General features: G+C 38.4%; 1 protein-coding gene and 1 pseudogene across 11 annotated transcripts in view; both read right to left on the bottom strand.

Moving 5' to 3' along the window:
* Nucleotides 1-24305, bottom strand: part of LOC146407135 (uncharacterized) — a 975296-nt gene that overhangs the window by 538106 nt on the left and 412885 nt on the right. For 3 of the 11 annotated variants that reach the window (XR_014825610.1, XR_014825611.1, XR_014825606.1), the window contains exon 3: nucleotides 13612-13730. The exons of the other annotated variants lie outside the window; for them this stretch is intronic. The gene's annotated coding sequence lies outside the window, so the exon portion shown is untranslated. The remainder of the gene's footprint in view (nucleotides 1-13611; nucleotides 13731-24305) is intronic. 11 annotated transcript variants of the gene reach the window in all.
* The window catches only part of LOC100155329 (protein DEK-like), a 118507-nt pseudogene that overhangs the window by 73400 nt on the left and 20802 nt on the right, over nucleotides 1-24305 (bottom strand).

The raw sequence follows: 24305 nt of genomic DNA on the forward strand, positions 1-24305 counted from the left end.
ACTGTTGGAAGCAACCTAGATGTCCTTTAGCACATAAATTGTGATATAGATGATGGATGAAATATTATCCAGCACTAAAAACAAATGAGCTATCAAACTATGAAAAGACATGTAGGAATCTTAAATACATATTAGTAAGTTAAATAAGCTGATCTACGAAGGCTATACATTGTAATTACAAGTTATGACATAATGAAAAGTGAAAAACTATGGTGATATTAAAAATATAAGTGGTTTCCAGAAGTTAAGGGAGAGGGAAGAAGGAATAGTTAAAGCACGGACTGATGATTGTGGGACAGAGAAACTTCTGTATGATTCTAAAAGGGTAGATAGATATATGCCATTATACGTTTGTTGAAACCAAACAATGTATAAAACCAAGACTGAGCCCTAAAGTAGGTAGTTCATCAATTGTAACAAATGTATTACTCTCAGGCAACCAAGGCCATTGATAGTGGGGAAGATTGCATGTGTGGGGACAGGCTGTATATGAGAAATCTCTGTACTTTCTAATCAATTTTGCTGTGAACCTAAAGCTGCTCTAAGAAATAAAGTTTATTAGTTTAAAAAATGAAAGTCATAGGTTTGAGTTCTGACTCTGCTGTTTACTAGTTAAGTTACCCTGAGCTAATCAACTAATCAGGCCTTATAAACTGCTGGTACAAGTGGTATTTGCCTCCCAGGCTTACCAAGAGACTGCAGTGAAACACTGGGTGTGAGAACACTTTGTAAATTGCTATAGGCCCGTGCCTTTGGCTTCCTACAGAGGCAACCAAACAATTCCTCAACATTTTCCACTGAGCAAGCATTGGTGGTTGCAGATGTGGAAATACCTCATCCTTTTATGACCTTAAAGAAATTAGCATGAGCTCCAAGAAAATCCCAAACAAAAACTGATGAAACTTTGTTGGATGCCAAGGAAGCAGCTGGCACCATAAACACTCTGAGAGTTTTGCTGGCATACCTCCTTCTACTGTGCTCCCAAACCTGCTTGATGGGGGGATCTGGCATTGCAGTAGGGAAACAAAACATAGGAGAAGAGAAGAGGTCATCCTGTAACCTGCCTCTGGACTAAAACAAGGGGATGCCTTTGGAGAAGTACTCTTGTAGCACCCCACCACGTTGAAGTGCATATTCCAGGCTATTCCCCTTGGGGAAATGTAAGGCATGGCCTAGATCCTTTGGGATGAAGCATCCAGGTAACATAAGTACTGTTTTTATTATAAACATACCATCAATCTCTTTTTCTTTAAATCTCTGAATAGAAACACAATCTTTAATAACTTTCTACATGTTAATATGTTTGGGGTTTTTTTTTTGTTTTGTTTACTTTTACCTGCTTATCTTGTAGGACATTTTCCAGGCAACTTTTGTCTTTTTCTCTTTTTTTTTTTTTTTTGTCTTTTCTAGGGCTGCATCTGCGGCATATGGGTTAAAATACTAACTTCCTATACATAATGAATAAAATGAAATGAAATATGTAGGAGGGTGTACACATTTCCCCAAAAATTACAAGTAATGAATGAGATTTTTAGAATCCAAAATTTCGTGTATCTTCTTGAAAATATTTCAGCAACATATTCTGTAGCTCATACTCCGCAGAAATGAAATTATAGGGACAATGAATGTTGGCAGCCAAAGAATAAAGATTAAGGAGTGGTCGCAGGGCAGGGCTCAGAGACACCTTCCAAGCATGACCTGTGGCAGAGCTCAAAGGAACAAAAGATAGGGCAAGATCTTTATGACCAGAAAAAAATTTAAAGCACCTTCCACCAGTGGGGAAAGCAATGCTTAAAGTAAGTGGCAAATGACAATCTGTCTTGGTGAGAAGATTTTACCAGCCCCACAGATGAAGGCAAGGAAAATAATAAAGTCAACTATAATATCCCAATTTCAGTTTGATGACAACTTCTAATTACAAGAAGAAATGAAGTCCCCAGAGGACTTCCAGATTTTTGAGCTTACACTTGCCCTAACTCTATCTATAGCACCATCTAGTAAAATAACAAAATACTTGGGCTTTTAAAAATCAAAACTTAAGAAATGGTTAAAAATATAAACCAATGAAAGATGTAGGGCTTTTAAAGGATGGAATGAGGGGGAAATGTGTTTACTGTCTTACCTGAAATATGTTTTTAAAATCTTAGATAATATAAGGATGCTTTTAATTCAATTAGTCATTTGATACAGAAACCATCCTTAGGCACTGGTTTTGCATTACAGGGAGAGAAATGGAGTAAGGAAGAATAAAAAATATTGGCAGTGGAGGCAAGTACTGGAGCTAAGCTAAGGGCCTATGAATTCCTAACTGAGAAGATGAAAATCTACAGTGGCATGCTGGAGCCAGCTAGCACTGCTGGAGAGAGCCAATTGCACACATCTATTCTCAACTTTTTGTTCAGTGATGTCTAATTTATAACTTGAAATTGGCTGTGGTGGGACTAATTACACAATGGAAATTGGCAAATGCTACAAATCAAGGTTACTCACTCCCAGTGAATACACCAACCTCTAATCTTCCCAACTGACCACAGTCCTTATGGATGAAGTCCAAAAACAGAGTCTGGTGGTGTTCATAGCCCCACTAGACAAATAAATCTGAGTCTAAATGGTATATGGTTCGTGTGCTAATTAGTGGCTGCTAAGACATCAGCAAAAATGTCAAAATTGCCCAAACATAAAAAAAAAAAAAAGCAGTTCGAGCTACTTTAACCTTCAGCAAACAATTAAAAATGCCTCCAGCACCTTGGAGAAGAGAGAATTCAGATGCTAAAAGTAGCTAACATGCATATCATGCAGGAAAGGATGTTGAGACAACAGAGCCAGGGTCTGGACTGGCTTGACTTTCTTCAACAGAGTAGCCTTGGACAATTTAGACACTGGGCTGATTCTTCAACTAAAAGTCAAAATTACACTAGTGGACTTTTCTCTCTTTAATTAATGGAACCCTATCCTCAAATGACCTTTTACATGCAATACCAATACTCTGTAGTAAGCTTCACAGTGTCATTTAAAAGGCCAGCGCCTCTGGAACAGCCAAAGCTCCTCTGAAAACCTCAGAACACAGTGTGAAAGCCACAGAAGTAAGATTGTTTTCAAGAGTTCCATTTCCCTTTCAACACTGGTATTCTAAACAAGGAATTGGCTGACTATCAGCTATACTTCCCTCTACCATAGCCCCCTGCCAATTACCTAGAGGAGTTAGCCTCCTCCCCTTCTACCCAACCTAAGGGGATGGAGTGAACAGAGTCCAAAACCTGCCTCTCTCCATAGATGCCCCAAGGGCTCCACTCCAATTGGGTTTTCAACCTGTAAACTGTTGATCTGTAAGTCAGAACTTGATGCTCATCAAAATCCTATCTGGACAATACTTCTCTGTTCCATTCTAAAAACATACTGGCATTGGGAATTTGTATGTGTAGATGAATTACCCATCCTTTTCTGAAGTGCTTTGGTCTTATATGAAAATGGCTTGAAATTTGTAATTTTTATCAAGAGATAATGATCAAGGAGGGTTACATTTTCTCAAGCTTTTAAAAAATTATTTATAGTCAAGAACAGTAAAGATAATAGTTAATTTCAGAGCTAAAATCTTCTCTTTGATTAGTTTGTGGCTTTTTCATTTAAAAATTATTATGATTCTAAGGGACCTAAATGCATGCAGATAGAAGTAGTGTCTCCTGACCCATATAGAGTAACTAGAGTCCCACCGGCTGGCACCAGATATCAGAAGATAAATAGTGATGGTCCATAGGACAACTTTAATCTCTAAGAGAACAATGAGGATTAGCTGCCAACATCTAAAAATTGGAAAAATATCACATGAAAATTCAGATTTGTGACTTTTTAGGGGGTGATACAAACAGGATACAGTAAAACTGGGCCGGCATTCCTCCCTGGCAACCATCAGCTGGACTGGTAGCTGACATTCCCTTTCTACGTGGTCTTCTTGCTGCCCATTGTAACACCCATTTGGTTACATCCCTGCGCTCACTTGAGTTTATGCTCATTGATTTAGGGCTGTGCCAGACTGACCTGCAAGAGACACTGGACCTTTCTGAGGAAGGTGAAGAAAATTCTTGGATACAATGCACTGAAAGGTGTCCAGGCTTGAGCTCCATCTGGGCCCTGGGCCCTGACAAAGGGATAAGAGTCCTCCATGCAGGCAAGAGCACACTCTACGTAGCATGCAAAGTGACAACCTGAGCTGCCTTTGGAGCAAGACGAGGAGTTTTTAGTCAAGTACATTTATTTCTGAACGTAATGACATGAAGAACCACAAACCTGCCCACACTATCAACTTTTCATAAAAAATGGAGAAAGGCTATTGAGTCAAATGTTCCAAGAGCACCAGGGCCAGGGAAACCTCTAGTATATTTATAGCTTAGATATACAAACAGGAATGCCTTGTTTAATGGAGAAAAGTAATAAGAGCTACCACCACTGACCACTTGTTTTGCACTCTCTTTCCATGCTCAGAATCACCCAGAAGAGTTTTATATTTATAGATGAGGCGTTCAAAGCTCAGAGAGGTTAACTAACTTGGATAAGTCACATAGCGGGTTACTCGACAGAACCAGCACTCGCTGCATAAGCCAACTACAAACCTGTGCTTTCTGTACAATGCTGCGCTGGAATTTAATATTTTAAAATAGACCTGTTTGCTCTCCAACACAATTTCTTACTTCCCTTGAGACCTGTAACAAGTGTATAATGTAGAGGAATTATTATCCCCATTTTACAGGCGAAGAGCTGGAATACAAAGAATGAAATATCTTAATTTAATAATTAGTAACTAAGAGCTGTTACCTAGGTTTGCTGACTTCTTTTCATATCATCATACTAAAAGCTGACTCTGGGCTGAATATTTCTGTCTTCCTCTTCAGATGTTTAATGTTAAAAAGGTATAAAATTTTTATATAATAAAAACAGTTTGCATTTCTTTTAATGAAGGATTATTTTTATTTGAAAATAGGGCTAGAAAATGAAGAAAACAAAACTTTCATATTATTTTACTCATTAAAATAACCATGATTCTTTTAAGGTAGCCAGTAAAACTTGTCTGTCACTGAGCTCTATTTATAATAGTGACAAATTTAGTCTTTTGTGGTAAAGGCAGTTGACAAGGAAAATAGGTCTGGGTAAAATACTTTTTTTGCTTCTCAAAATAGTACAACCCAGTTTAGAAGCAATCGAAGTTAAAAAGTGATGCCATGAACTGAATTTTTTTTAAAAAATCATGGTAATGGGGCAGGAAGGGGAGCTTGGAAAGACCAGTGGTTTAAACAGATTGATCTTTAGTTTCAGAGAATGTATTTTCTTTATCTGCATATGGTTTTATAGGTGAGAAATTTCCATAAACAGGAATATAAAAAAGGTGAACCTGGACACTATAGAAATTGAATAAATTGTTATAATACTCTGGAGAAACAGTCTCTCTGGATCCAGTCATGCCAGGAGAGCATCTCATGATTTTCCTTATAGTGTTTCCACTGAATTCATAGATTCCTCCAAGTTAGAAGGGAACATCCAATCCACCCTCATCTACACATGCCACTTTCTTCTTCCATGACATAACCCTCAGACAGCAGATGCCTGCAAGTCCAAATCCAATTTATTCTATAAAAGGGACGTTCCCTGTATTTGACATGAAGGCAGGGCTTTGAAATCTCTTCCAGCAGAGGGAAGGCCATGCTGGGGATGGACTATTATGTGCTTTAGAGGATGTGGGGATACAAGGCGCAAAGACTAGAAGATGGCAATGTCAGGGGTTCCATCAGACTGGGGACAGCAACCCTGTGCCAGGAAGACAGGTGAGATTAGGATGAAATTCCATGTTGGAAGATTCTTACAAAGATAGTCACTGAAACAAGGAATTAGTAGACTTGAGGCATAGATTCATGGTTAGTTTCAGAATATTGAGCTACAATTTCTTAAAGCTTGTCTATCCTTTTTTTTCTTGTCCTGGAGGCATAGCTAGGTTGATGTTATAGCAGGAACTCAAGAAGCTCCCTGACAGCGATGAAGAAGTGGTTATAGGGATAGGAAACCTAGTAGGCCATTGTACTACTACAGAGTCATTAAGGATGAAAAGGCACCATCTCCTTAAATTGTCCTGACAAGGACATTGGCTCTGCATTCAGTGGCAAAGAATGAAAAAGAGATTGTCCGGGAGTAGATTCATCAGAAGAGCACTGATACTCACAGGTCACAATAGGTAGCACTCACTGAATATGTGCTAGGAGTTAGGCATGGTTCCAAGCCCTTCACCTATACTAACTCATTTAATTTTCATCTTATAAGAAAAGTACTCCTTTATTCCCATTTTTCATTCAAGGAAACCAAGGCAGAAAGAGAGTGAGGAATTGGCTCACAGCTTATCACTTAGTCGTATAGCTAGGAAGTGGCAGAGATAGAGTGGGAATCCACTGTGATAGACAGAATAATAATCCCCTAAAGATCTTCATGATCAAATTTCCGGAACCTATGAAGGGTTACCTTACATGGCCAAAGGAACATTCTTGATGGGATTAAATTAAGGAATTTGAGATTGAAAGATTAGGGATTATCCAAGAGGGCCCAAGGTAATGACCAGGGTCCTTTTATGAGGGAATCAAGGTCAAAGTCAGAAATAGGAGATGTGTCATCAGAAGCAGGAGGTTTGAGTGATATAAGGGACAATGAGCCAAGGAATGTGTGCGCCCTCTAGAAGCTAAAAAGAAAAGGAAATGAATTCTCCCCTGAAACCTCCTGAAGGAAAGCAGGCCTGCCAACACCTTGATTTTAGACTTCTCACATCCAGAACTATGAGAGAACAAATGCACATGATTTTAAGCCACTACGTTTATGATAACTTTTTATAGTAGCAATAGGAAACTAGTACATCCAGCCAGCCTAACTCCAAAACCTGTATTCTTAAATATAATTAGATCATTTTTCCAATGTTAGACGTCAAGATTCCTAGAAAAGACTATAAGAAAATTTCACATTGGCTCCAGGGTTTCCCTTATTTAGTTCCATAGCTGATGATGTCTGCAGGACTTTCATTCTATTTTAGATTCATTGTATACACACTGACCTGATATTCAGCTCATATACACTGTCATGCAGCAATCATTGCTAAAATGTTAAACAGTTGGGAAATAGCCCCCAGATCCTCCCTGCTGTTCTGGATACCTTAGTGTCTCCCTGAGAATCACCTTCCCCCCCATCCCATCCCCCAACCCAGACATCCCCAACCCCTGAAGGCTTAGAACCTGACAAGAAGGGCTCCTCCTACAACCCAGGCCCAGTGCTGCAAGCTGGGTCCTTCTAACAGTCAGTGGCCATGCCAGAAGCAGATATTCAATATTGTGAACATAACCTCAGAATATATACGCACTGATTAATAATTCAAGACACCCTAGAAGCTTTCAAAGAATTTGTACTTATGACTAGAGTTTCAGAAATTTTTTTATCAATGAAAGCAGATTATCACAGAATACTAAGTAGTACCTAGTGTAACCTCTTGGTAAAACAGATTTCTAGAGAGTACAACAGTGAAACTCTCAGAAGCTAAACTCTATACTTGAACCGTGATGGCCTCAAATGAAAAGAAGCCACTCCCAACAAACCATATCCGCAAATACCTTAAAGATTTGACTTTAGCATGTGTCCTTTTTCCAAGTGAAACTATGTGGGTGTCACACCCCTTATCCTGCCCTTTTAACTAGGACAAGAGAACTTGAGAATCAGACAAGTACACTGTGTATAAGGTATTATGAAATGTCATTAATTGTTTTTCTTTGACATTTCTGGCTTCACCGAAAAGGAATTCCACTGTCGGTTGATGCCTCATATTCTTTGTCTCCTCTGAATAATATAATGGGGTGACTCAGTGTTTTCTTCAGAAGATGAACGCTGGTTTATAGCCTAAAACTCTTCTCTACTGAAAATACCACCCTATGGAAAGACTCACTTAAGGAAAACTTTCAAGGAAATATATCAATATCCCTTAAAGATATATCATAATGTGCTGGGCATGCCAGGCCTCCATGGGGTTAGAAGAATGAATACCAGACTTTGGAGTTATATCAGTGGCAGGTCACCCTTTACTCCACCACTGTCAACTATATGACCCTCACAAGTTAGTCAACCTCTGAACTCTTGTCACTAGAAAGTGGGGATGGCATTCCTTCCTTATACCCTGGTTGTAAAGACTAAATGAGCTAGTGTGCTAAAATACCTGCCCTGATACATGTGACCTACAACTTATGGATCCTGGTAGTTCACTTCCTATCTTCCCCATGTTAGACCCATTAAGAGACCAGGCTTCTTGCCCAATACTTTTCAGATTGCTAAACAATGTTCTAAAATGATAAAATATCAAGTACGATTCTCCTTGATAATTAATTGTGCTTTGCTTCACCATACCAAGCAAGAAGAAAAAGGATCAGAAGCCATGCACATGCCATAAGACATTTAAAAAGTTTCAGGTTTTATAAGCCCAAAGTTAAACTTTAGTATGTTATACCTCTAAGAAGTGAGAACTATGCAAATGACAAATGTGAGGTGGAGGCAGTGTCCTTGGGTCTAAGTAAAAACTCTCATAAGTCCCATCCAACAGCAATTCTGAAGGTGGAGACCACCATTTTTCTTTGCCCAACGATCAACACTCTTGCTTCTTCATCAATGTTTATTTCCCACAAGATTCAGAAAATTGTTTAGGTGGCCCAAGGTTGCCACTTTTGCCATTTATAAATCAGTAATTTAGAAGACTAATCACAGATTCTGTTCCTTCCTTCCTTTTTCCAGGCACACTGCTGGGATAAGATGAAAAAGATCAGCCACTCTGCAAAAAGATAGGGAACTGGAATCCAGCTGTGACCCCCAAAATAGACACAGATACAGAGAATGTATTTTTCTACCCAATAGCCCAAGGGAGAACCTCTTCAGTTAAAAACACTTTTGATACAAAGCCAGACTGACCAAGATGACCATCTAAAAATATACGAAAATCTAGGAAAAACAAGCTCTCCATCCTGGGGGGATGTCAATGGAAAATAGTTGCTAGGCTTTTCCCGTTACCAGTAATAAAAGAAAAATAGGCTCTCCATTATGGGCCCAGAGCTGGAGGGGTCGTCAGCTGGTTCTGAGCCAGCCTTGGGATTTTCTGAGTGCGTTACAAATTACAGGAACAAAATGTGGACTTTTCACTTTAACCATGTTTTCTGAGCCCAGACAATTTAGTATTAGATTTACTTTCTAATAGGCTAGGGTTTTTTTAACTTTTTAACTTTTTTAACTTTTTTAGATGCCTCCTTGTGTGGATAATGTTTATAAGCTTCTAAACTACATACAGTCTTATACTGAACAGCAATTATACAATGCACATAGACTTTAAATGAATTAGGAAAAACAAAAACAAATGAGGCATCAATCCTTTCATTTATCAAACATTGATAATATACTTAAATACATATTCTTGTCAAAAATTTCTGCCCCTTCATGTCTAGTAAGCTGTATATTACTTTTGTTTTCTAGATGACTGTGAAATCTTTTAAAAGCAGGGTCATATCTTATCATCTTTGAATTTTAGATATTCAATAAATGTTTGATGAAGAAATTTCTCTTTTGTGAGCTGCAGGAGAAAGATTTTACAATATGTTTTTCATGGACTCATAGTCCTCTTAAAATTTAATGCTCAGAAGAAAAAAAAAATCTGCCATGATGTTCTCCATCTTTACATAATAATAAGAGCAATACAGCATATGTTTCCCTTGTTTACTTGAATTCCACGAAGCTCAAAGCCAAGTTTTAAGTTCAATAGTCACTCTCTTCAGCCTAAGATTTTTTTGAAAAAACACTTTCCCTCCTTACTTTCTCTTTTACCTTGTTCCTTGTCTTTTATCCTTATTTTACATAACTTTAAGCTGCCTCAAATCCCTATTGAAAGAAAATAGGAAGTAAATAGTGAATTAAAAATAATAAATGAATAAAGAACTGAGAAAAGAAGTTAGCATATTTCTTTGCAATGGTCTCTCATATGTGCTGCAGAAATACCCTCAAGTTGCTGTTATATCCAAGATCATTTAATATGTATCAATAGAAATAAGCAGAGCAGACACAGCATGATCCTGAGGAAAGACCACTGGACTGGGAGACTAGCATCACAAATTAATGAAAATTCAACCTCTGCATCTCACCTGCTGCATGACCTTGAACAAGACACATGATTTCATGAGCATCAGTTTCCTCAGCTCATAAATGGAGTGCATTCATTCTTTCAACATTGAGTCCATACTATGTGACAGAAAGTGTCAAGTAAATGAAATGAGATCCATGTAATGAAGTTAGTACACGATCTACTAAGAGAGACAGAAAAGCAAACAAATGCTTATAGTAAAATGTGATCACTGCTACATTACATAGGTCACAAAAGAAGCACAGAAGGGAGACATCTAAATCAGACTGGAGGATTCCAGAGGATTTAAAAAGAAGTGGCAGTTGCATTGGTTTTTACAGCTGATTGGGAATTAATTAGATGAAAAATGGGACAGAGGAGGGCATTTTAGGACTCAGGAAGAACACATGTGAAGTCACAAAAACATGAAACAGCACGACAAGAGTAGACAACTGCAAAGTGTTGTAAGATAATATGTATCCCATCTACCTCCCAGGGTGCTTTCAAGGACTGGCTGATTTGGTGTATATACTGAAAGCATCTCGTAAACTGTAAAGCACCATACACATGTTCAAATGTAAAAGATTATTATTAGATACTCATTTTTCTCCCTCCAAATTGGAAACATTTGCTGAAGTAAACATTGCTGATGCATTAGCTGTCAGGATGGTGTATTATATTTGGAAAACATTTGCCAATGCCTATTCAGTTTTTAAATTCCCAGTCACATGTGTTTTTTGTTTGAGAAAATACATCAAGTAATAATGGATTTATTGTTAATTGTGCAACACTGCAGCTTCAAGTAATCTCTCTTCCCTGTTGATTTTATACCATGTTGCCTGTGGAGCTTGAAGTTATTTATTTAGTAATGAAGACTGATAAGTGAATGCTATTACCACCTTGTAGTGATCAAATTTTGTTATCAGAGGAAATTCAGGATTCTTTACGTGGACAAATGTGCAGATAAGAACAAACTCCTTCTGAGAAAAGGAGGAAAGGAAGTATGGTTACCTCCACTTAAGACAACTTTCCAAAGAAGTCAAAAGGAGCTCACATCAAAATACTCATCTCCTTGCTTAACATTTCAAGAACCAAAAACTTCCTTCCCAGGGACATTTTTCCATGGTTAGAAATATCAACAAAAAGCATTTTGGGTAGAAATGTTAGGATGGATAACTCATGTTCAAAATGTTTGACATTCATACACTGTTAGTCATTGGAGAGTTTGAATCACTGCATTTAAAAAGTGCATTCTTCCTTTCCTTCCTTCCTGTAAGAAATTCCTATAAGAGGAATATCTGAAGAAGAAAAAGATAATATGATTTTTTTCATGTTGCTAATGAGTTGTCTTGTCTTAACTTTTTCTAACGTTTTTTTAACTTTTAAGCTCTCAGGAAATAATCAGATCCTGCCCCCTCTCCTCCTTGCAAGATAGAAATGCTTCAAGTCTTAGAAGGTCTGTGTTAATGGTGATATCTTATATTGAATTATGATTAATGAAGCCACTCATTAGCAATTTTGGTCATCGAGATGTAATATTCCAGGTTGATGAACTAAGTAATACATTCATTTATTTCCATTTGTGTAGAGGAAAACTGAATCATAATTCATCAAAGATAGACAGGACCTGAAATGTTGTTCTGTATCACATTTCATTTTATGGATGGGAAAAAGTAAGGAAAGTCAAATGATTTGTTTAAAATCAGGCCATAAATAAATTGTACAGTTGGGATTAGGAGCTAATACTGTTGTCTGGCAGAGAACACAAGGCCAACATCCAGAGAAAAGACTTAGAAATTGCAGTTTCTTGGGTGAGTGATTTCAGGCAAGGGATCCACCTGATGACATTCCAATTCCACCTGTTGAGAAGGCTGTCAAGGCCCTTTGGTGTTCTTTACCAAGTTTTCTTCACAAACAAGAAAGTTGGTCCATGATGCATGAGAAGGAGGCAGTTCCTGCTAGGCAATTTAAGTGGCATCAGAGCTGTGGCAAGGCTCTCACTTGGAGCAATAAATCTGTTGTGCCTGTACAAGAATGGTGGCTGAAACCCCAGACAAATTGACTTGCTTTAAGGCAAGCTGGGAAAAAATGATTTGTTGTAGAATTCCTGTTAGTCCAGTCAGCTCCCATTCTCTTGTGAAACCGGATTTGTAGGCACATGCACTAGCCAATGAGTCAGCCTTTAAAAAGTCATTCATAATTTATGTATAAACAAGAATAGCTTTTGTTTCAGAGAATTTGGGAGGTTTTTGTAGCCTGCTTTCTTCTAGTACCATTTCTGAAGCACTGTTCCTATAGGCCTATAAATACTTTGATGTTCAGACATCTGGAACTTATATTTGGTGTTGACTAATGAGTATTATTATTTTATTATGTATTTATATATGATCTAAAAGAAATTTGAGGTTATATGCCACATAACTCTGTATACACACTGAACAATGACAAATTCTTTTCACCCATTACACTTATGATTTATTACTTGGGCAGAAGAAGTTCTGAGTCATTCAATTGACATATAATTGTGTTTTGGAAGATAGTAATGGGATAGAGAGAATGTAAAATTGCCCTTAACATATATTGTTAAAATAATTTGTAAGTGGACAAAATGGACTCCAGAGATACTTCTCTCATTTTAAAAATATCAAAGGATAACCAATATGGCAACAAACTCCAGTGCTCTTTTTGAATGAGTAAAGAAGAGCCTTGGTCTTAGAAATACATGTGGTATGTTTGAAAGGGCAATAAACAATGCATAATGGATCTGACTTCAAAGAATGCCTATTGGAAAACCAGACCTATTTCAAAGTCAAATGCTGAATACCCAGTTTGCTTTGGTACCAATAAGCCACAGGTAAACACTAAGATCAAAGGGAAAAGTGATGTGTGGAGGGCCATGTGATGACATTACTTTCTCCACAAAGCACTTCTCCCAAGGGACACTGGGGACAGCACCTTGTAACAGTGTCTGTTGTATATTCAGGAATTCACTTTAGAAGAGTGTCAGATATTTCAGTCTGTACGAACTGCAGCTTAAAGGCCACTAAACAAGAGGCACACTGAAGGTGGCATGCACTTGGGAAAGAGGATACTGAGCTGGAAAGGGATTAATGGTGCCTTTATAGGCTACTCTGATCCAGGCTTGCTTGCTTGCTTCTCTCTCCCACTAGCAACATCAGTGTAAACTGGTTTGGCTCATCGCAGGCCAACTGAGACATGCAGGCAGAACAGTTGCCAACAAAGGCCCACTGGAGTGTTTAAAAGCTCCAACTTCCTGCTGAATCAAAGCTTTTCTAGAGGCTGAAGCTGTGAACAGGATCTCTCGTCAACAGGGAGAGGAACTCTTTTGTAGCTCCCCTAGAAAATCCTTAAAATTGACCTATCAGCTTTTCCAATAGTCCCCAGTTTCAGTGCCCACAGTGTGGGTAGTATTCATTTAAAGTCCTTACCTGGAGTTCTGTTAAATCATACTGAACTGCATTTTGGGGACTGATCAGGAGCTAGCAGACTCCATAGCAGGGGAAAAGTAGAAAGGACCCTGTGCATCTCACAACAGAAAGAAAGAGTTCTGAAAACAAAACAAAATCAAAACTTGGTTTCAAGAATGTCATATAATTAAGTAATATTTCCAGTCTCCTCCCACATACACACACAACTTGCAATGACTTTATTATCCATGATAAGCAGATTAGAATATTGCTTAGAAACATAAGCTTAAGAAGAAATGTTAGCCTTATTTTGAATAGTTGCAAAAAATGTGAGATGAAGGGGTAAAATTTTTGGGCTATGTTTAGGTGCATGAAAATTATCTCTCCTATATATTTTAAAATGTGTCACAATAGTTTCCTTTGACTGTCTTCCAATGACTATCTTTCTTGTCCAAGGGATTATGTGAGGGTTAATTGATTAGAAGCAAACAAGAACCACATATACTGAAAGTAAACAGAGCAACAGATGAATTGCATGAACATATCTCACTATAAATGACTGAAAATAGATAATGTCAGTCTTTATCACTGATTGCCTTAGTATTTACTAGAAATGTTCTCTTCCTGAATAGTTATTCTTACCTCAATGCCTAAGCATGTACCTGCTAAGTAGGTCAAGATATCAGCTAATCTTCTCTACCATACTTCCCATTTATTAGTCTGCTGAGACTTAAAATTAGGCCATGTTTCCACCTTGAGTTGATAAATTTGGGTTTCTAATAAAATTATAACTAAGTTCCAATCCTCTCATGCCAGAGCTCCTATATACTCTCTCTCTCTTTATATACTATGTATATGTATATACCTAAGTATATATTCTGTGCATATACACATTCTAAATCTCAAAATCTGTCAATCCAGATTTATCCCATCTTAAAGATTGTGCTTTTGTTTCCTGTCATCTATATGTAATCATACCATTTGACCTAATGGAGATAGAGTTGCCCATCACTAGGTCACACTCTATCTAGTAAGATACTGCGACCCTCATGATTTTGCTCAGGCCACATTCACAGGACAATATTCCAGTCCATGTCATCAAATTTTGAGGAGCTGCTATTTTTCTGCTCTCTAGACTCACTCCTAAATGGTGGTCACTGCCTGGATTCCCAGATTCTGAATGACCCATATGAGAATCTACAATACCAACTGCTCCCAGAAATATCCCTGGTATATTCCCAGAGGTGTTCTTCCAGGACTGCTCCCTGTTCTCTCTAAAGCCAGGCATGCACCTGGGTCTATCTTCAGCCTTGGAAAGTATGTTTTTGCCCAATTTTGGTTGCTTTTCCCTCTCCATTCCCCAGTTTTACCAAACTTAACCCATAATATGTCAGATCTGAGCTATCCTGAGCTATGATGGTAAATTATCAATGATGAGGGAAATAAGGCCTCCTTTCAATTATTTTTACTGCTCTCATCTCATTGCCAATAGCAATGATGATGAGCATGTCAGTCAATCATCAGCCCCTCAAAAGGCATCTTTACTTTCAATGAGAATAGGAAGTATTTTTATACAAAATTCCACTTTGAGAAGCTTTTTCAAACAAAAAGAAGAATCATATAAGGGGTGGGGCAAGAACAGACAAACCATCTGACCGAAAGTGGTGAGAACATGCATTCATTTATCCATGCAATAAATATTTATTGAGTGCCTACTATGTGCCAGATCCTACTTGCTGGGGATATAGAAATAAACAGAACTGATTAGAACACTTGCTCTCACAGAACTCACATTCAGAAAACCACTAGCTCTATGATCATAAGTATGTCATTTTACCTTTCTGAACTGTTTTCCTTGTCCACAAAGTCGGAATTTTTGGGTAAAGGGAAAGAAGTTTTTTTCAACTCTAACACTCTGTGATTCTCTAAAACTGCTAAGTAAATATGCGCAGACCCAAATATTATGCCAACTAAAAACACTTGCCTGAATAGATGTCAAGGAAAGATGATAGATAAAATTCAATTTAACCACAATAATATTCACTGAGCACCTACTAGGTAACAATAGGAGTTAGAAATACACAAATTAGTAAATTACATGCTCACAATCCCTTAGCACCACAATATCTATGGAGGAAGTCAGGCTTATGAAATAAATTATTTGTAACAAATTGGTTCTTGATAAATTACATTTCTTAGCTATTACCAATTTATATAATATGCAAAGATACACAGAAGAACACGAAAATCACCAATATGAAATGGCTGACCAACAGAGACCGGCTGTATAGCATGGGGAACTCTACCCAATATTCTGTGATAATCTATATTGGAAAACAATTTGAAAAAGAATGAATGTGTGTATATGTATAACTGAATGACTATGTTGTACAACAGAAATTATCACAACATTGTAAATCAATAATACTTCAATAAAACTTTATAAAGCAGGAAAAAATACTGATCTAATATTCAAAAAATAAAATAAAATAAAAATCACCAGACACCAGAGTTCCTGTCATGGCTCAGCGGAAACGAATTCAACTAGCATCCATGAGGACGCAGTTTCAATCCCTGGCCTTGCTCAGTCGGTTAAGGATCCACCATTGCTGTGAGCATGGTGTAGGTCACAGACACAGCGAGGATCCCACATTGCTGTGGCTGTGGTGTAGGCCAGCAGCTACAGCTCTGATTTGACCCCTAGCCTGGGAACCTCTATATGCCACAGGTGTGGCACTAAAAAGACAAAAAAAAAAAAAACAGAAATCCAATAAACAGAGACTGTCATACTTCACAAACTGGTGAACCTTCTTCCAGACATTCTAGAACATATATACATAAATTCCATGTATTTTCTATAAACTAGAAAATGCAAATATTTAAATACTGCTTTTGTCCTCAAATACATGTCATGGATCCCCTCCTTGGCAAAAAAATATGTATGTATATAATCATTTGAACTGCTATGAGATATTTATTTATTTGTCTATACTATGGAATACTTAATCAGCTTCCAATAAGTGGGTATTCTATCTTTTTTATTAACAAGAATATCTTTTTTTCTTATTTTAGGGCTGTACCTACAGCATATGGAAGTTTCCGGGCTAGGGGTCAAATGGGAGCTGCAGCTGCCGGCCTATGTCACAGCCACAGCAAAACCAGATCCAAGCTGCGTCTGTGATCTACACCACGGCCACAGCAACGTGAGATCACCAAGTGAGCACAGGGATCAAACCCACATCCCTCGTGGATATTAGTCATGTTCTTAATCCAGAGAGCCACAATGGGAACTCCAACAAGAATATCTTAATCCTCACTTTTTTATTATTTGTGTCAATATCTCCTTCAAATAAATTTCTGCAAGTAGAATGTGAATGTAAATGTATATTTGCACTTTATGTTTTGAAACACATTGCCAAACTACACTCTTAAACGTCTGTGCCAATTCACATTTCCAAAGACCAGATAGGATAGCATTTACCTATATACTCTCATTATCTCTGAGTTTTCTTTTCTTTTTTTCTAAATTTCTTTAATTTTTGCCAATCTTATAGGTGAGTTTTCTGTTCATTAGCTTTTTTTTTCTGTTCATTAGACTGTCAGTGAGGCTGGAAATCTTCATACATATTGGCTATTAGTATTTCTTCATTTGTGAATTGTTTGTTCATGTTTACTGCCATTTTGTTTTAATTTGTAAAAACTTTCATGTATTGGTTAATAGTTCTTTGCATATTAGAAATATTGTCCCTTAATTATCTACTGGTGCTGCAAATATTTTTCCAGTGTGGTGTTTCAACTTTCTATGATTGTTTTTAGCCACCCATGATTTTGTTTGTTTGTTTTTTGTTTTTATTTTTGTTTTTTGTCTTTTTGCCTTTTCTAGGGCCACTCCCACGGTATATGGAGGTTCCCAGGCTAGGGGTCTAATTGGAGCTGTAGCCACCAACCTACACCAGAGCCATAGCAATGCAGGATCAGAGCTGCGTCTGCAATTTACACCACAGCTGACAGCAATGCTGGATCCTTAACCCACTGAGCAAGGCCAGGGATTGAACCTGCAACCTAATGGTTCCTAGTCGGATTCGTTAACCACTGAGCCATGACGGGAACTCCCCAAGATTGTTTAATTATTAAAAATTTCAAGCATACAAAAAAACAGAGGAAAAAGAGAAAAATATAAATGAACTCCAAGTGCTTATCGCCTAGCTTCAATAGGTAATAAATGCATAAACAATCTTGTTTCCATATTAAACACCTCCTTCTTTCAAGCCTGTATTCTTTTTTTTCTTTTTTTTTTTCCCCTGGGGCTGTACCCACGGCATATGGAGGTTCCCAGGCTAGGGATGGAAACAGAGTTGTAGCCTCTGGGCTACACCACAGCCACAGCAACATGAGACCTGAGCCATGTCTGTGACCTACACCACAACTCACAGCAACACTGGATCCTTAACCCACTTGGCGAGGCCAGGGATCGAACCTGCGTCCTCATAGGTGCTAGTCAGATTCATTTCCACTGAGCCACGATGGGAACTCCCCAACCCTGTATTCTTTTACAACAAATCCAAAACATTATTTCATCTATAAATACTTTATTCTGTATTTCTAAAAGATAAAGATCTTCAGAAGTTCTTTTTTTTTAATGTCAGTAAATTTGTCATCATTTTCATTTATGGCTTCTGGTTTTCACGATATAGTCAAGTCATTCTCAAGGCCAAATTATCTTTTTACTGTGTTTATGATTTATTCAGAGATTTGCACATGATTACTCTCTACAGAGATGTCAACAAATGCAGAAGTCTAATATAGTGTGATCAAGCAACTCAGCTTTATCAATGGTGGAAACACCACCGAATGAGTGGCATTCACTTGAAGATATAAATGTCCTATTTTGTCATTTTATGATCATTTGCAAATCTTCCATTTGGTGTGACTGAGATAGCCATGTATAATGGCATTGATTTATTTTTTTATGGGCAATCCCAGAACTAAGTCTTTCATTCTTTGTGTGTGTGTGTGTGTGTGTGTTTCTGCTATTTCTTGGGCCGCTCCCGCGGCATATGGAGGTTCCCAGGCTAGGGGTCAAATTGGAGCTGTAGCCTCCGGCCTACACCAGAGCCACAGCAACGCGAGACCCGAGCTGCATCTGCAACCTACACCACAGCTCATGGCAATGCTGGATCGTTAACCCACTGAGCAAGGGCAGGGACCGAACCCGAAACCTCATGGTTCCTAGTCGGATTCGTTAACCACTGCGCCACGATGGGAACTCCAAGTCTTTCATTCTTATTTAATTTTTTTATAATTACGATATGTTGCCAACAGGTGAATGGAAGTTTCTTGGTGATAGGCTGGTTAGAACTGTGGTTGCCTGATGGGAGGGGGAGGGAGTGGGAGGGATCGGGAGCTTGGGCTTATCAGACACAACTTAGAATAGATTTACAAGGAGATCCTGCTGAATAGCATTGAGAACTTTGTCTAGATACTCATGTTGCAACAGAACAAAGGGTGGGGAAAAAAATGCAACTGTAATGTATACATGTAAGGATAACTTGATCCCCTTGCTGTACAGTGGGAAAATAAAAAAATTAAAAAAAAAAAAGAACTGTCAGGCAATCTCTATATATGGTTAATTGAAAATGTGACTGAAAGTTTTTTTATAATAAAATATATTAGTTTTTAAAAGTAAACAAAAGAACATTTCCATCCATTAATCACATATATTAAGAAATAGAATTACTAAACTTCAAAACAGCAAATATTCAGATCCTACAAATAAAGGAGAAATAAAGGAACAATGAAAATGTGTTCCCTACACATCATAAATTTAAAGTAATATTCATACTCTTTACTAAAGTTGTGGATCTCAGAATGCATTTATCTTATTTTATACATAGTTACGAAAACTGCACTAGCCTATCTCACATCTTATCCAAAAAGAAAAAAAAAAAAAAACCACCAAACTTATGGATAAGAATGAAGAGAGAAATATGAAAGTAACAACTTGAGAGGAGATTATGAAGCCTGTCAATAAAAAAGCACACGTGAAACTCAAAGAATTAAGTGATCTGGAGGCAAAGAGGCCCCACACACAGTTGTGAAGACCTCATTGTTCCATAATATTGCACAATATTCCTAGAGATAGACCTGGGGCATGAAGGTAAAACTACTGCAGTTACTATATTCTCCTTAAGAAAGCATGGAATTAATTCATTCTTTATCATTTTCCATCAAATGGTTGCACTAAAAGTTACTTTAAATTTAAGCATTTTTAGTAAAATTTCACTTAAGCAATTCATTTCTTCATTAAGTCATATAACTTCAGTATTAACCAGTAGCATTTCAAACTTATATTCAACTGGAACAAGATTTTAAGAAACACAAACTCTTAGATATATTTCACACTAATTTATAAATAGCTAAAAGTAATTTTTAACCCAACACAGATTCTGATGCATTTCAGTAAAACTTGTTTGATCTCAGAATCTTTTTTCAGAGAGCATCTCAGAAGTCAAATCTTTTCTTGAACATGTAAGATAAATATTGCCCTGGTGCTCTATAAACTTTAGAATACCATATAAGAATTTAGTAACCACCCCTAATTCAAAAACTGGATTCACATTATAAAAATATTCTATGTAGTTTGAAATCGCAAAAACAAAACGAGAAATTGGTTCAATCCAGTGACCATAAAATATAGCCTAGAGAGAAAATAACTAGGATTCTGTCAATAGGATATTCTTTTCTGTCTTTGCCTGTACTAAACCAAAATTCTTAATGTGAAGTGGACAGTAGATTATTCAACCCTAGACTAATGAGTTTCTGGTCACCAGCAATAAGGCATAGGCAAAATTACATCTTACAATTAAAGATCATTCTTGAAGACTTGATTTACAGCTATTATTTGCTCCTGTGAACATCAAAGACCCTGAGTACTCTCCTCTCATTTTGTGGAATTGATTTAAACCCATAATACATTTCTAGAGGCTCATGTTCTTTTTCCTCTATCTCCGTTTTTTTGTATGCTCTCATGTGTGTAAGAACAGTAAGTGCCCAGGTCTCTAAATGTCTGTGTCAACTATTAGGGTAGTTCTCATTAAGCCTTGGCTTGAGTGGCCTCTGGGACCTTTCAATGATCTGAGTCATCTTACTGAATTCACTTATTCACTCAACATACGTTACTTGAGGGCCAACAATGAATCGGGCCATGGAGAATATCAATCAATCAAACTGATGGCACAACACAGCCATTCACAGTTCTGGTAGAACAACCCAACAACTTCAAGTCTACTATATGTGCAGAACCTAGTGTACCCAAACACTAGATGGTCTTATACAAATCTGTTGACAGTAACCACTGTGTGGAAATACTGCACTGTGAAATATGCATATGGTGTGACCGCTTTCCAGAATCTCAAATCCAATGATACTCTATGGATTGACTCAGAAGCATTTATGCTTACAAGAAGTATAGAAGATAGGAATGTAGTCTGATTTCTGGTCCCAAACTTGACTCTTGACCTCCGTTGAAGTCTACTATCTCTAACATTACTGTAAGTCGTTCAACTGTAAGTAAAGAATAATATTACTTTGGGCTGAAAGGAGCTCTTTGGCTTTTGTTTTATTTTTCAAAAAAAAAAAGTTTAAAAAAAAAAAGCTTAACATGGATTTTGTACTTATGCTAACTTTTCTTAAGCCAAATTGAGAGAAGATAGGACACAGAGCTTAGCTCTTTTCCCAAAACATTAAAAATATATCTACAAGTGGAACAATCTATGCAGATCATCTACTGAGTGCCAATAGAAGACATTCCAAAAAGGCAAGAAAATCCAAAATGAAAGGAAAAATAGAAAAAGGAGAGAGAGAAAGGAACTGCAATGGGACCTGAACCCCATGAAGGGAGCTGTGAGAGAGGACAAGTTCCCACACCCTGGGAAGCCCTCTCACTGGCTGGAAAATCAGCCTGAATGAACGGGGAACTCTGGAACCTAGGAGAGCACCAGGTGGTCTGCAAGGGGCAAGTGAAACAGAGACTAATCTGCACTGAGGGTCAGCACTGTGGCACTGTGCTCCCCAGCCTCATCCTCTGGAGCCAGTAGGGGCTGGTAGCTGAAACTCAGGATTCAGAAGTCAGATTCAGGGACATGACCAGGATTGGCTCTGTGGAGAAAGCCTAAAGATGCTGGACAGTGACACTAGAGGGTATTTTCAGAAGAAACCAGGTTCCCCCAGGAAGCAAGGTGCCACTGTTGGGGGGGGTGGCATTCAAGGAGAGAGGCAGGACTGCCATTAGGGCTTCCTCTGTGAGTGCCCTCAGGCAACAGGAAACTTATCTACTAGAGTACAGGGCAGGAAATGAGCCTCTGGCACCACTGTGAGCCCAGAGGCCAGCAGCTCCTAGGAGACCAGTGGCAAGCAGGCACTGAACCCTGCCTCTGAGATCCATGAAGTGCCCAAATCCTAGATATCTCAGCAAAAACTGCCAGCAAATGCCAGGCCTAACTCCCAGAATGCCAGGAGCTCTCTAGCACCAGTCTTCCCCGCAAAAACTGACAGTGCACTTCTTATTCAACTCCAGCTGTAGTCGGGGTGCAGGAAGCACTGATAACCTGTGAAACCTGTGAGAAGGCACCAAAATCTGCTCCAGCTGCTCCAGGAGTGCAGTGAAACAGAAATACCCTGTGAAATTTGCCAACAGACAAAGAATCTTCTCCAGCTGTGTTGGGAGTGCAGGGTGTTGTAGAAACCCCGTAAAACCTCCGAGCCAACACCAGTCTCTGCTGCAGACGCCCTGGAAGTATGGTGAGGTGCAGATACCCTGTAAAATTTGCCACCAGGCACCAAAATCTGCTACAACTGTCCCAAGAGTGCAGGAAGTTGCAGATTACCCCTGAAATCTGCTAGTGGGCACCAGACTCAGCTCCAGCTGTCCCGGGAGTGGAGTGAGGCACAGATACTCCAGGAAACCTGGTAGTGGGCACTGGACTCTGCCCCTACTATCCTGGGAGTGCAAAGAACCCCAGATACCCCATGAAACCTGAGAGTGGCACTGGACCCTGCCACCACTGTACCAAGAGTGCAGAGTAAACGCCATGCACCTGACTGCTGTCCCATCACCTCCCTTTTGGATAGGCTCCTGTGTTCCTGCTACCTTAGAAGCAAACCCCAGTGGGTTGCCCACACATAGAGATGAGGGCTGTAATTACAGTAGAGGCCCTGAAAATAAGGGAAAAGAGCTGATATCTCTCCTCCCAATGTGAGAACTGTAGATTTACACCTCAATATATAAGCAATCCCATACATGCAGGGTGGATGACCTGCAGACTTGAAAATGACTGTGTCAAACTGTTACACTTGGACAGTGGGGTCCTACTGTACAGCACAGGGAAATGTGTATAATTGGGTCACTTTGCTGTACAACAGAGATTTAAGAAGAATTATAAATCAACTATACTTTAATTTTTTTAAAAAAATAACTATATAGCAGAGGGTCTCCTACAGGAGTGAAAGTTCCAAACTACACCTCAGGTTCCCCAGCCATGGTTTGGGAATTAAGAGGAGGATCCCCCAGAGTATCCCAGAACAAAGCAGGGATATCATAAGAATGTGGGTCAGACCTAACTGCAGGTCTTACAGGGTCTCCTGTGAAAGCAAGGAGTGGCAGTGGCTCACTGTAGGGGCAGGATACTGGAGGAAGAAATCCCAGTGTGAGCTCCCCTGAAGCCTGCCATTTTGGAATGTATGGAATGTGTGCCTGAGAAGCCCCAGGCCAAATAACAAACAGGGTAGGGACACAGGCCTCCCCATAAGTAAACAGGCTGCTTAAAGTACTCCCAGGCACACAGCTTCCTCTAAACACATCCAGAGAAAAGGCCCCATCCAACAGAGGAACAAGACTCAGTTCCACCTACCAGGGAGCAGGCACCAGTCCCTCCCATCAAGAGGCCTGCCAGAAGCACCTGTATCAACTTCACCAACCAGAAAGAAGACACCAGAAGCAAGAGAATCTACAGCACTGCAGCCTTCAAAAAAGAGACCAAACAAAAAGCTCTACAAAACAAGAAGGAAGAGAAATATGAGCCAGATAAAGGAAAAAGACAAAACCTCAGAAAATAACTAAGTGAACTGGAGATAAGCTACCTACATAAAAAAGATTTTAGAGTAATAATAGTAAAGATGATCAAAGATCTCAGAAAAAAAAAACTGGAAGAAAAGACCAATAAATTAGAAGAAAAATTTAACCAAAAAAAAAAATAAGATATAAAGACTAAACAAGTAGAAATGCAAAATATAATAACATAAATAAAAAAAAATCACTAGAAGGAAACAAGAGCAGAATACAGGAGGCAGGAGGACAGATAAGTGAGGTGGAAGACAGACTTATTGAAATCATTGATGTGGAACAGAATTTTTAAAAAGGAATGAAAAGAAGTGAGGATAGTTCTAAGAGAACTCTAGGACAATATTAAATGCACCAACATTCACATAATAGGGGTCCCAGAAGTAGAAAAGATAGAGATTGGGCTGGAGAAAATATTTGAAGAGATAATAGCTAAAAACTTCCCTAATATGGGAAAGGAATCACTCACTCAAATCCATGAAACACAATGAATACTTTACAAATGAGAAGGATTATTGTTAAAGGCAAATATATAATAAAGGTAGGAAATCATCTACACACAAATATGATACCAAAACCAGCAATCGTGAGAAGAGGA

This window comes from Sus scrofa, chromosome 1 (genome assembly GCF_054392235.1).
Source record: "Sus scrofa isolate SSC_HxYL_T2T_F1_AM1 chromosome 1, Sscrofa_HxYL_maternal_Yorkshire_Landrace_v2.0, whole genome shotgun sequence".
Taxonomy (NCBI): Eukaryota; Metazoa; Chordata; class Mammalia; order Artiodactyla; family Suidae; genus Sus; species Sus scrofa.